Here is a 13,581-nt window from a genome sequence, read left to right as displayed (position 1 = left end):
GAGAATGAAGCAGTAATCCCGGATTCTGTGAAAATTAATATTCTAGCCGTGCAGTAGTTACTGCTTCTTGTGTGCAGGGACATCTACATGGTGACTAGCATGAGCACCGTACAACCATATATTCACAAGACAAATTAAGTATTTTGCACAATTTTCACAAGATAGGTAAAATTCTCCCTTCTGAAATGCTTCAGAATGAAGACAGCATATAAAACTTCATGTTGGACTAGCCAAAAATAACTCACTTTTCAATTACTTTTTGTTTAAAAAAAAAGTGTGCTTACATTGCTGCCTTCTCAGATTTCCGTCCTCTCTTTGAGTAATGAGGAAAAGTATAATGTCCGGCAGCCATACTCCGAAAGTCTCTAATACCTCAGCCTCATGCTCAGCAACATGATAACAAACCTTTCCGCATTTTAAAAATAAACCTGTGGGTCACAGATCGCCCTGCTCCTAACAAAGTCAGTTGACAAAAGATGCTAGCCTTGTTTTCCTGCCAAACCTCAAAGTGCTGAAATATCGACCTCATTACGCAGCAGGTACAGCTGAGAGCCACTCCATTCCCCAACAGACTCACAAAATCAAATGACGACTGCCCTGGCCAGGATGCCCTAGGCTGCTGCAGTGACAGAAAAGCTCTCCTCGCTCCTTTCCAGGCGCCTTGCAAAGGACAAGGTGCCTGCGGGTGAGGGAACAGCCTGGTGACTTCCGAAGGCCATACCCAAATAACTCGGTGGTGATGCACCAGTGCGGCCCTTCTGCAGCCTGGCACCACCACGCCACCTGCCACCATGCCCTCATGCAAACGCGGTCTACACACGTTTCATAATTGAGACTGCAGATCTGCCCTGCCAAGCAAACGTACGGCAGGGCACACGGGGAAACCCACAGCCTGTGACGCTGAACGTTAGTAGCAGGGATACAACAAGGAGACAGACGGAGGAGCTGTTAATGCATTACAGCACTGCATCGTCATTGCAATTCCATTCAGATGGTAATGGCTAAATTTGAAATCCGGCAGGGGACTTCATTTTGCTTCCAGCTTTAGCGTGCAAACCTTCTGCGCAGACTAGGACACCGATGGAAAGGCACAGGTGTGGGAGCGGAGCAGAGGGCACTGGTGCCGAACACAAAACCTTCTGTGCACATCCCTGTGCGCTCCCCTACACCTCACCTGCTTCCCCCCTCCTCCGTGGCTCAGATGCGCACTGTTTTCACCAAATCTGAAACCAAATGAAACCTGTGCTGCTGAAAACAAATTTCCCAAAAACAGCTGGCAGCAATCTTGCAGACCAAAGCATCCGTCCGCAACTGGCCATCTCCCCCGGCACCCTAGGGATGGTACTCACCCTCCTCCTACCTGTGCGAGCCCATCCCTTTTTTTTCCTCCATCACTCGCCAGCTACCTCAACGCCAACAAAAGCAACACGCATCACAACAATCACACCACGATAAACCACGAGGAATAAATCATTCCTCTTTGCTGAAAACAGATGGAGTGGCAGAGGAAGAGGCTGACAGACAGCCTTTTTCCTTAGGAAGGGACTCGCAAAGATTTTGAGTAGCTTTGTCTTGAATAACCGCTCCATTTCACAATGTTTTGTCTATCGGTCTACGGTCCGTTCCTACTGGGTATCACATGCTATGGATTCTCCAGTGCAGCTGTCAAGGAAATACGTGTGTCAAGATCTCCGCATGTATAATGACAACCCACAATTAATTGCAGCTAAGTGATGTCAACACCCTTTGTTCTTTTGCCACCTCTGTTGCACAGAAGTCGAGCGAAACACACTGCTGCGCAGAAATCTTGGCCCTGCATCTCGGTCCTCCCCCTCCCTGTCACCCTCCTCACCTCTCCGCTCACACACCGCCAAATCCCCCAGCCCCTCCGCCGGCTGCTCTGGACGGGTCACTGCAGGTCCTTCCCTTCCAGGTGCTTCCAAACATTTCTAACGGGGGGGAGGTCTTTGTGCACTGCTCACAGTTTCTTCTCCGCCGCTAATCGAAGTAGCTGGCACCTGGATTTTGTCAGAACTTGCTGAATTTCAGCACAGATGGTGCGATAAGGCTGCACTGGCCGGTCCCTGTGAGTGGCAGTACTGGTGCTACCTTTCTAAGCAGTGAAGTTTGTAAATAATAAGATGTACCCACCTGTGCTCACCACCGCAGCAAAACAAACGTGTAAGCAGAAACAAGCTGGAACAATTGTTAAGCATGCTTCTGTATGCTTTTGCTTTTTTTTTTTAATGCTAGTAAATAGTTTAACTAGAGTATGGCAGGTCTACCTGCCACAACAGGCATATTTAAAAATACTAGCTAAAAAGATCAAATAAACTCAGTATGAGCCTGCCACTCTGCAACTGACAGAGGCTTCTGGCAATACATGACTAACTACAGCTCGTATTATTCAAGACGTTGCTACAGATAGGCCTGAAGTTAATGTTTGTCTGGAGGAACAGCACGACAGAGCACCAGCAGAAAGAGCAGAAAGCTGTACAGCTGCAGTTAACGTTCGGCTTCTGAACGTCTGAGGCTGTTCAACAGGGCTTCAGACACACGCTGTCCTCCACTACACCCTCTGGGGGTGGGGGGACACCTCGAATGGCCCTAAACAGCTCTCCCCCTGTGAATTTATTACTGTTGATATTTTTTTCCCTAGCACTCTACACTCACGGGAAAGGAACAGAGTTTTCTCAAATTTACGAGTTAGGGAAAAGTAGAAAGCAACAGGAAAAATATTTTGTAATGAAAACAAAGCTGTGCTTTGCATGTTGAGATGGTGCTAGAAAAGGTTATACCGGGAAAAACAGCGCAGCATATTTCATGATACTCCAAACATTTCTTTTTCCATCGCTTCAGAATTTTATGGATGATTCTTACTTCATTTTCTAGTGTTGATTAACGTAAGGAAGTACCTGTAAACAGGGAAGTTACTGAACACGTCATCTGGGATTCTACGTGGAATGTGCTAATATGCCCTGATATTGCTGCAGCCTCACACCCAAAGTGTCTTCTCCACACAGAACCACTCAGCCACCCACCATGCTGCTAGTCCGAAGGGCAGGCCACCAAAGCATCCGCATGCTGCAGCTGGGAGGTGAAAGGAGGAGAAAACAAAAACACAAGAAAAACACTACGCAGAACAAAACCCACCAAACTGTGCAGACACAAGTTTAAATGGAAAATTCTGTAGATCGTTTCAGAAATATGTATCTCCACTGCAGAGATGATTAGAGTGTTTCTACCGTTATTTGGTACTGGCGCTCAGAAAAGATTGCAACATCAATCTTAGCACTGCAATTGCAAGAGATTAACTGTTACCCTACATATTGAACTACATTTCCTAGCTGAATCTTAGATACAAATCTTATAAACATGACAAAGATTAAAATTCCCAATTCTTGTAACCCAGTGAGTGTTTTTTTTTAATCTGCAGATTTTTTATTTGTTTGTTTTTAATGTATCAGAGTACACTATGCACATGCGTTCATTCCATCACATTTCCTGGACTCTGGCTGATTCCCAGAGGCAGTACTGTTACTACCCTAAAAATGTGGCATAAAACCAAGTTGCAAAAGCCAGTTCTTATGACATTGAGATTAGAATAGTTTTTATATTAATGTTAGATCAACTACAGTAAACCAGAAAATCAAAACCACCATCAATAATGTTCAAAATTTAAAAATGCAATTACAACTCTAACAGAATATAAAAGTCTGTGCCAAAGAGGGCAGTAAGCCTTTAGCTGTAAGGGGATAAGGACATCCCTAAAATGAAAAGGCCAAAGCCCCATTTCTCACCTTCAGTTCACAGAGCTTGACAATTCTTTCTACCTTTCATCCAGCCTTCTAGATCTTCACAGGCTCTCTCTGCTGGGCAAGAAGTTTCATTTGATAATCATTCCTCGCCCAGCAGGTACAACATTAGGAAGTCAGCGTTTGCTTCCTCCTGCTGGGAAGCTTTTGGACCCCACTCTCCAAGAGCTCAGAGCCATTTGCCAGACAGAATCAGACAAACTTTTTGAGACAACGCTTAGACAAAGAGTGGAGTTTTGAAGGTCTGGGGGTAAAAGGGAATCCCAGAGACCCTGGAAGGCAGTTATGTTTTCTGACGGAGCATAGGAGCTCTGCTGCAGGCTGAAAATGAAGTCCTGTCCAAGCTGGGTGAGAATTAGTTTCTGGAAAAGGTCTCAGCGTCTCTCCCATGCACCAGGTCTGCCAGCAAACAGAAAGCCAGCCCAGACAAACTTCATTTCAGCATTTCCTCGTTAGTGCACTCCAGCACTGGGTAGGAAAGGCTTAGAAAGAGAACCTGGTCGCAGTCACCAATCAAAGCGTCAACTATAGCTTTTCTTCTCTTACTACATAAACTATGGCACAAGTTACCTTAACGAAACGCAAGCTACAAGAAAATGTCTGGGTTGTCTCCCCTCTACAACACTCGGAAGATGCTGGTATTTTTCTAAAATCTACCTCCATAAAATATTTATCACTAGCTACAGGGCAGCCTAGCTGCTGAATTAATAACACAGGTGAAGAAGCAAATAGGCATCTCATGGGTACAGACATCTCTTACACGAAGGACACAAAACGGAACAGCTTGCACAAGGTGGGAACATATTAAGGATATTCATTAATTTCAAGGTACTGTATAGCTTCACTGCAAAACACATATACATGAGGTGCATTAATTCTGGTTTGTTCAGGCGTCTGCAAGCCTTCACGGGATTATTTGTCTTTGACCAACGTGGTCACCTGCTCACAAGCACAGCAGAAGCGAATGCCACAGACCAAACACAACAAAGCCAAGTGGCATCCTACCCATGGCACGCCTGGCGTTCGGACTCAAGCCAACTACCTTATGTAAACAGCACTCAGCCTTTCTCCAAAAAAGCACCTGATATCACATTTCATGACTCATTCCTGAACGAGATTTTTCTTGAGAAACCGGTGCAGAACTTCCCCAGAATAGGACAGAGAGGAGAGCAAAGTTTGAGCACTGCAGCATTACAAAAGCTGTTTGATGCTCAGTTTTGTGAGGTATCGTGACAGTGCCAGTAGTTAAGAGCAGTCAAACAAGTGACTGAATTTGCTTTGCTTCTCTGGACAGAAATTTACTTCTTCTCTGCCATTTCAAATGAGCAGAGGAAGGATAAAGGAAAACTACGAGGATTTAAAGAACAAGATTTACGCATAATTGAGCAAAGTTTGAAAAACAAGATTTCATTCAGAGGTAACGAACCTTGGTTCAGGATTTCTTACAGCAACTTGTGATCTTAATACGACAAAGGTAATGCTAAAGTGGGAAAAATAGAGAGCGTTTCAACTAAAAAAATGTATTTTTTAAAAAATAAGAACTTGCAAGTAAGAATAGCCAAGCATTACAGAGGATATAAGCTGAAGGATGGAGTAAACACCACTCACAGAATTCTGCACCTCCCAGTATCAAAATGAAGAGACAGTCCAGGGAGGTTTTGAAAGCCCATCCAAATCTGTCCTAGCAGTCAAAGCTCCCTTCCTATTGGCAGCAAAACCTCTGGATGTGTGTTCTATTATGCCATAACCCAGCCTCAACAATGTCCAGCATTCATGCCATGCATTGTATTGGTGAAAAAACACACTTTCATAAAAGCATGCCATTAATTCAAACCTATGTTTTGATTTTTTTTTTTCCCCATTTCTGGGAAAAATGGCATGGTCCTGGAGAGATGAGCTATTCGTCTTTGCAAGGTCTGTAAGCAAGTAATATTTATCTCAGTAAAGGAGGAGCTGGGGATTAGTACCAGAAGAAGGGTAAGTAGATAATAAATCCACTTCACAACAATTGGTAAAAGCCTGTCACCTATTCCAGAATTTCTCTGCTATCTGGGAAAGAAGTATGTGGTCTTGCGACAACAGAATCCCAAAGTTTAACAGTCGAGATTTCTGTCTTTTTACCCGTCTCAAGACCACCAAATGTACTATTCCTGACAGGACTGACATTGGATTAACGGCTCCCAGAGAAAACCACAATGCTCTTTTAATCCGCGTGTGCAGGTCAGAAAAACTTCACTAGGGATCTGAACCATTGCAACGGGATCTCTCTGTGGCAATATTTACACATGATCTCCCGCTCTTCTCTTGTGTTAGTTAGCCTGTATTTTCCAGGGTAAAAGGCACTGGTCCACAATAAAAAAAAAAAATCAGTTGATTAAGAGCTCGGCAGCCACTGCCTGGCACCAAGCTGTAAGGCCTGCGGCCCGGCTTAGCAGCTAAAGGCTTCCCCTGCTGCAGCACGAGGGACACAAACACTGAACCACATCCAACAACACAGCAAACTCTGCTTTTAGCATCAGTGACACCGAGCCTTAAAGGCACCAGAGCAAGACCTGGTCTTAATGGAAAAATAATAATAATAATAAAAAAAAAAAAAGCTCTAAACATATACTCTCATTTCTAAAGATAAGATGCCAAGTAATCACCAGGCTGTTTGCTACCAGTGCTAATGACTGGCAACAAATATGAGCATCCACGGAAGAACTTGTTGACACTAGAAGATCCTCAGTCATCCTTCAGGGAAACTAAAGGAAACATTAAGTATATTTAGTCTAATTTACATATTTATTTTCTAAAACAAGTTGAAAATCATATTGCATTAGTTAGGTTGGGTAGTCCCACTTCTACACATTAGAAAAACATTTTAATTATTAACCTGTTAGTTAATAATCTGATATCTTTGACGTCCAATATAAATAAAATAAAAATATTGGTTTTACTCTTGGTAAAGAATAAAACATGATAAAGAGTAAAAGCTATTTTCTCTTGATAAAGCTTAAAAACTCTTTTCTTCAAAGACATCCAATTTCTCCAAGTAGCTTTATGACAAAGACACAGAGGGAAGCATTAGAGCACGTTAAAGTAGTTGACAAGCTTTTGTTTGTTTCAGAAAGCTGAACCAAAGGTATTGCCACAGGAGTTAGGTTTTTTAATAAGGTCTGTCATTTTTTTGTTCTGTTCTTTCAAGACCCAGAGTTGAGATCCATGGGAAGTTACTTCATAGTACAACAAATTTAATAACTTCTAAAACAAAAGGATGAATAATACAAAGGATGAAAAATACAAATAATACAATGAATTAATGAATATTAGGAAAAAATCCTTCAGCTACAGTAACAGAATTGTACAGTCTTAACTTTGATAATTTCCAAATATTACATCACCTGGTAACAAACAGGCTTTATCGATGGGCCATAGACAAATTCCAAGTTGAGTGCCTGGACTGGCCCATGTGGAGGATCCACTGATTCCAGGTGGCTTTTTCTGTGCGCTTGGTGTGGTTTGTCATCATTTCACCCGTACAGAAATACATGGACTGTGCACTGCTACTTCCATGCACAGACACCAACTCTAAAGAACGCTCCATACTGAATTAAACATGATTTAATTTATATATTAAATATATTAAGTCTACAGGTGAAGATTGAGGGATCTTTCCCTGTTTTACAAGGTACGGAGAAAACTTTTTTTTTTCAATTTCTTTTCTCATTTAAACTTACAGCTTCAGGTTTACATTATAGCTACTTTCTTAAAATTCCCTAGAAGATAACACTTATAATCAGAAAGATCTAGGATCGATAACAAAACAAGAGAGGAAAGGCCAAACCTCAGTCTTCAGATCAATGCAGAGTCCTCTGTCATCTTGCCAAAGACCAGCAATTCATCCAAGACAAAAAATAAAGATGACGCTTAGGTCTATTAATATGTTAGCACCACATCACAACAAAACAGTTAAATTAGAACTACCTACAGAGAAGGAATGTGAATGACGTGCTGGCGGCTCTAAAACTGCTTTAGTCGTGTTTTCTAAAACACTAAAAAGTGTTTCTCTTTGCATCAATACAGCAACCGATGGTAAGTCTTACTGCTGTCTAATAATTTTCTGTGTCCAGCACCACAGAAGAGAAAAAAGCACTTTTCAGCATTTTTTGAGCAAAAGTTTAGTAATATGGCTGAATTTAGGTGTTTGGCTTTTCATATGTAGCAAGTTCAACGTCTTTAAATAATTTATGAAATACACTGAAGTAGCAGAGCTTTGACGCTCATCTGAAATCCAGTTAAAGTAGTTACTAATCCTACAGCAAAAGTTACTACCTTACAGCAGAGTCACTGGGGAGAAAATTAGTATTTTGGGGGTTCCTTTAGTGTAACGGCTGTTGCAATTCCTATGTACCATCCATCCATTATTCTCAATGCCATTATTTTATCATAGAGCGCTTTACATACAACCAGTAAAAACAGGGCAGGAAAAAAAAAGCAAAAAAAGAGAAAAACTAAACCTTGAACGAGGTCACAGATGAACAGTAAATCTACAGCTGCTACTAGTTCACTTTAAAATACCTGTTCTAAGTACTCTACATGAGAAGAAATGCTAACTGGCCAACTTTGAGAAAAGATGCAGTTCACTTTGAAAACTCTGGAGAGGATCTTCAGTTAATTAAGCAGAGGATATAATTAAATACAATTCTGTTGTGCTATCGCTTGACTTTCATGTTAGCAATATACACGCATTGTATTAACATACTGCAAGTTAACAGACGGGTCAGAGTCCAACACAACATAAAACAGACTTGTGCATCTCCAGTCACTGGGAGGTAAACAGTTTACCAGAAATAAATACAACGAGGAAACAGGGCAATGCACAACATCCCTTGGTAGAACTGGATATGTAGTTAAACTCCTGGAGAAGCAAACAGCCCGGAGAAACAGCAACAGCCTTTCTTAAGAAAGAAATGAACTTTAGCAACAACTTTTTCTCCCTGCTTGCTATTTCTACTTTTATTTAATCTCTATTAATGAGCTCAAGGCTCTTCTGGCCCAGCTTTAAAATTCACTCATCTACTGCTTCCCTACGTGTCGGTGGCCAGGTTCCCAAAAGAAAGCTTTTTCCTGTTGCCCAGAATTTTGCCCTTTTATTCTCAGAAGACTGTCACCCTCAAATCATGCTCTAAATATCTGTGCAAATGAACTGTCTCCAACTCGTCTTCTTTTGTATGAGCATTATCTCAGAAAAATGTAACCCTTGCACATCATAAGTGTTTGGTTTTCCTCGTCACCCTCGTTCCCTAGAAATCCAAAGTAGCAATTAAGATTCTTGTGTAGCATTATCTGTGCAGATTTTCACCGACGTCTTTTGCCTTTACCTTCTGCTTTGTTCTTTCACCTTCCCTGGCTGGATCAATTACAGGAAGATGACCTGTAAGATACACAAACTAGACCCAACAAGGCAAGAGTTTTGCTAATGTAACTGCATTGACCCCAGTGGCGCTCTGCCAGGTGTAGATGTATCCTGGCAGAGAGAAGCACTGCCTCTCAGCTTTTCGCTGGCCCTGCATCCCCTTCCACACCCAGTTCGGAGTTCTGCTCTCTTCAGGCCCCCTCAGTCATCTCTGCTCCTATTTCTATGTAACCACCGCTTCTGTTTTCATCTTCCAGACACCTCAGCACAACGCCGTGCTTCTTAACCTGAATGTGCAACCTTCCTTCACCTGACCCTACACTATGGCCTCCCATTTCTGCAGTTCCCTCCCAGGTGCCGCCAAGTTCCCCCTCTTACACCAACTTTGTTACTAACTATCTATATATTACAGAGAGTTAGACAGACGGGCTGTCTGGAAACATCCCTCCAGGTTTTTTCCTCACTGCCTCATCTCTCCCTTGCACTATGCTGCATTATATAACTTAACAACCATTTTTTGGCCCTTAAGTCCTATAACTGCGAGTCTGAAGGATGCCATCTTAATTAAACAAATGGTTCTGCGTGCAGCAGAACTAATGAAGCTTGCTTTCCTATGGCTACGCATCCAGAGGCAGGGCTGCAGTCCCAGCCTTGCCCCCTCCCCTCCACTGCAGGCACCCTGCAGCCCTCCCTCATCTCCTTAGACGGGCAGAGAGGGAAGCCACATGCCCTTTCAGTTTCATGGATCAACCTGTGACTCCCAGGTCACTATCCTGCAAACCTGCCGGGGAAGCAGCACACAGCACTTCTCACGGCCGAGGCCAGGGAACTCTTCCAGCTGGGAATGCCGCTGACATTCACTGCTGATTCGAGGTGACACTTGCCCACACCCGTGTTCTCTGATCAGGATGACGAAACACTTGCGGCTTTCTTCTGACTGCAAACATTCAGAAATGGTGGTATTTCCACCCCCCTGGGTTTTTTCGCTATCTGATTATGACAAGCTGCAGGTGGCATGCAGCTCTGTGCAGAGTCAGGAGAAAAGCCATGCTGGCACAGGCAGTGCTGGGCACGTCCAAAGCCCCTGTGGAGCTGCAGAGCCCCCTGAGGGCTGCTGGCATCTCCTGCCCATGAAACCTCCACAGAGCCGCCACCACCTGCGGCTCCCTCAGGTGTGCATCTCCCAGATGGGTGAAGGAGGACGGATGCCACGTCCAGGTTCAGGAAAGGTTTGGCCGAGCAAACGTGCCACACAGCCTTCTGAAGCTGGAAGAAGGATGATGTTTTATCACGCGCAGATTTATTTCTTGGTCCTAGTAAACAGCATTTACATTCTGCCTACCCTGTGAAAGAAACCTGAGTTTCCTGCAGAGTGTTTGTAGCGTCCACCTCTCCCCAAAGCAATCCAAGGGCAGCTTCGAGAGGCGCTCAGTCTTCCGAGGAGAACCAGGTCAGGATTCAGTGCGCAACTGTAATGGTTCTTTGCTGAAGACTCCATGCTTGAGAGTCCGTCTTCTTGAAGCACAGTGCTAGTCCCATTCACTGAAAAGGAAACTTCATCCAATGCCAAGAAAGCAAAGAATTTGCTATATTGTCCATGTTCACTGTGATCTCACTATAGCGCAGCGTTTAGACTTTGTACTTAGATCAAATTATTTTTAAATGGTGTGACTGTGCCAAGAAGTACAATCCCAAGATTAAATCTGCACACAGTAATGCAACCTAAAATGCAAGCCTTCCCATTCACCACACTAACTCATGATCCTTTTCACTGATTACAGCTGCAGTATTTTCCCCCATCGAGGAAGCATTTTCCTTCCTCAAAATATCTAGTACGTAGTTACTAAAGAAAAGAAAATCAACAGAATAAACATGTACAAAGCCTGAAGGAGCCTCATTTAATTCCATTCTTCAAAATACTGCCTTTCCACATGACTATGTTAAAAATACTTAGAAAGGAAAAAAAGAAAAACCACTAAGATACTGCTAGATTTAAAACTTGATTTAAAATTTATTCAAGATTTGACTGGAAAACAGATGCAAGGAAATGCTGCTGCCTGCTTCACACTGAGGATCACAACTGTTCAATTTCTGGATCATTGTGGATATTCAATTAATTTAATTTGAATGCGGCATTTTCTCACCCGATTGCTGATGAAATAAGATACTTAAATCATACAGAACTTTACTAGTATTGATTTCATCAGCCAAGACCAAAGTTGGGCAGGAACCTTACTGAACTGTGAGTACAGCACAGAAGCATACGAGACCTGACTCCTGAAATACACTGAACTGGAAACCCGAGACGGCCACAGAATTCGTTACTTGCTGCGCACAGACCTCTGAGGAGTACCAGACACCAATGGAGAGCGTCCAGCAGCGCTTTATATTTTGAGTTGTGTTCCCCCTCCTGTTCCATAGCCCGATGAAGATGGTGAATTAAACCAGGTTAAATAACCTGAGTGAGACTCTACCTCCAGCGATGAGAAGGACAGAGGACGTGCTGAGTACAGGACCACAAAACAGCTGCTTCAAATCATCTCTTCGGAATAAACATCACGATCAGCGGCTCTAAGCTCCACCAACAAGCCAGGGACACGAAAAGCTTTACTTAACATCAAAAACAGCAGTTTTGGTATGCAGGCACAGCCCGAGTTAATGCTAGAAATTGCCTGGAGAAATTGGCCATAATCCTGCTCATTAAAGACAACTGTTGGAAAGCTTGGGTACCACTTTGTTTGGATTAGCAGCCTTCTTTCCAAATGTTGTGACTGTACCTTGCTCAAAATGAGAGTGATTCCATTGCAAGTAAATAACAATTGACATGTTTTGTAAATAAACGGTCTGTTTCTTTGCTGAATGCAACAGCGTAACAGCACTGAAAAAAAAGTAAAGACGCTTTTCATATTTATTAACTGCTAGGTGTGGCAGCCTTTAAAATGCCCTGTAATACCCAGAAGAGTAAAACTCCCGTAATTCCCGCAACCCAAACCCAAAGACGTCAGCTTGAAACGTGCCATACACTTTTGTGAGCGCGGTCAGAAATGTAAGGGCTGCTGAGGAGCAATGCCCGCCTCGCCAGCGCGGTCAGGCCGATGCCACGCCGACAGCCCACAGTGTTTTGGGGTTTGGGCGTTGAGGGGACGGACAGATCGGCGGCAGGACAGGACAGACGGCAGGCCTGGAGGCAGGTTTGTTGCAGTCCTACCAACGTTGGGTCCGTCACCTCACCCCAACGTGACACCCACTGGAGCTGCTGCCCCTCCCTGGGCACTGAGGGGACTCTGTGCCACTGGCGTGCAGCGGCGGCAGCGCACGGATAGGCTAATTACTGTCATGTATTAGGTGTGTGCCAGCGGGGCCGCTCAACCACAGAATGGCCAAGGTTGGAAGGGACCTCCAGAGATCATCTGGTGCAACCCCTGCCCAGCAGGAGCCCGTCACACAGGGTGGCATGCAGGCGGGTGTTGAGTACCTCCAAAGGAGACCCCACAACCTCTCTGGGCAGCCTGTCCCAGAGCTCTGTCACCCGCACCAAAGAGTTCTTCCTCCTCACGTGGCGACGAAAGCCCCTGTGGTTCAATTTATACCTATTACCCCTCGCCCTACCACTGGCCACCACTGTTGAGAGTTTGGCCCCATCCTCTTTACACTGTCCCCTCACGCGTTTGTAGGGTTTGGTAAGATTCCCCCCGCGGTCCCCTCTAGGCTAAACAGGCCTCCGTCTTTCCTCACAGGACAGATGCTCCAGTCCCTTAACCACCTTCGTCGCTCCGTGCTGGACCCTTCTACAAGCTCCACGTCCCTCTCGCACTGCCGAGACACGGAATTTGGGCTGACTCGGGGGGGGGGGAAAAATAGAAAGCGACAGGCAGAGGAAGCAGGGGACAGGGGAGGAGGGCAGCCCTGGTGCAGCCCTGTCCCCCCCGCGCCCCGACCCCGCCACCCACCCCGGTCCCCCCCTCAGTGCCAGGGGTCCCGGCGCCCCCCGCCGTGCCGCACCCGAGGGACTCACCGCCTGGTTCCCGGTGCCGGCGGAGGGCGAGCCCTGCAGCAGCTGCTCCAGGCAGGCGGTGCTGGGCAGCGAGGAGCTCTTCTGGTGGGACAGGTGCGCCCCGGGACGCCGGCACGGCTCGGGGCCGCCCCCCGGCCGCTGGTCGCCCCCCGGCCGGGCGGAGGGGGCGGCGGGGGTCGAGCGGGCGGCCGGCGGGGCCTTGCCGGGGGGCAGCCGCTGCTCGGGCGGGCGGCGCAGGGCGGAGCCGGCCTCGCCGCCCTGCTCGGGGGGCTCGGCGGCCGAGCAGCACAGGTTGGGCTGGGAGGACGAGAAGACGCGGTCCAGCGCCTGCCGCCGGCGCCTGAGGCCCCCCC

At 45.5% G+C, this 13,581-nt stretch overlaps 1 protein-coding gene across 1 annotated transcript in view; it reads right to left on the bottom strand.

Moving 5' to 3' along the window:
* MCTP1 (multiple C2 and transmembrane domain containing 1) overlaps nucleotides 1-13,361 on the bottom strand; it is a 272,517-nt gene extending 259,156 nt beyond the window's left edge. Inside the window, exon 1 of the mRNA XM_066988625.1 lies at nucleotides 13,229-13,361. The gene's annotated coding sequence lies outside the window, so the exon portion shown is untranslated. The remainder of the gene's footprint in view (nucleotides 1-13,228) is intronic.
* Between the last annotated feature and the right edge of the window lie 220 nt (nucleotides 13,362-13,581).

This window comes from Anser cygnoides, chromosome Z (assembly GCF_040182565.1).
Source record: "Anser cygnoides isolate HZ-2024a breed goose chromosome Z, Taihu_goose_T2T_genome, whole genome shotgun sequence".
NCBI classification, from domain to species: domain Eukaryota; kingdom Metazoa; phylum Chordata; class Aves; order Anseriformes; family Anatidae; genus Anser; species Anser cygnoides.
Note: the sequence above shows the minus strand (reverse complement) of the source record. Positions and strands in the feature narration are given on the sequence as shown.